The sequence below is a fragment of the Schistocerca serialis genome, chromosome 12 (genome assembly GCF_023864345.2).
Source record: "Schistocerca serialis cubense isolate TAMUIC-IGC-003099 chromosome 12, iqSchSeri2.2, whole genome shotgun sequence".
Classification (NCBI taxonomy): Eukaryota; Metazoa; Arthropoda; class Insecta; order Orthoptera; family Acrididae; genus Schistocerca; species Schistocerca serialis.
The window spans coordinates 124,150,108-124,150,701 of NC_064649.1; positions in this window are offsets into that span (position 1 = coordinate 124,150,108).

Sequence of the window (594 nt, forward strand, 5' to 3'; positions counted from 1 at the left end):
ACCCCATGTGACTGTACTTTTGACAATAATCATAGGTGCAGTACTGAGAAATATGCTTTTTGGAAATCAAGAAATACTCCATCTACCTGGATGCCTTGATCCAAAGCTTTCAGTATCCCATGTGAGAAAAGTGAGAGTTGGGTTTCACATGATTGATTTTTTTTTTTAATCCATGGTGGTTGGCATTGGGGAGGTTGTTCTGTGGGTCATTCCACACCAAGTGGTCTAAAACTGAAAAAAGTTCCCACCATCATGGTCTCCAATTTTCGTCAAATTTTAACTGTAGCTTTAGTCAAGTGTTGAAGTAAGTTTCCCAAGATTTCAGGCCTCTAGCTGCAATAGCTGCTGATCTAGACCCCCTTGTCTGAAGTGTACTTAGTCCGTGTGCATGCAACATAAAAAAAATGTCATATTTGGAGTCTAATAAAATCGAAACTAATTCATAAGAATGGTTAGTAAGATGCGACCCTGTACAGTTTTTTTTGCTGATTCCAACGAAATTATGTATAACATTACTCATGCAAACCCCGGTCAAATAACTCGACTCAAAGTATACTTCAAAATTTGTCGTGACACAACGCGACAAATTTTGAC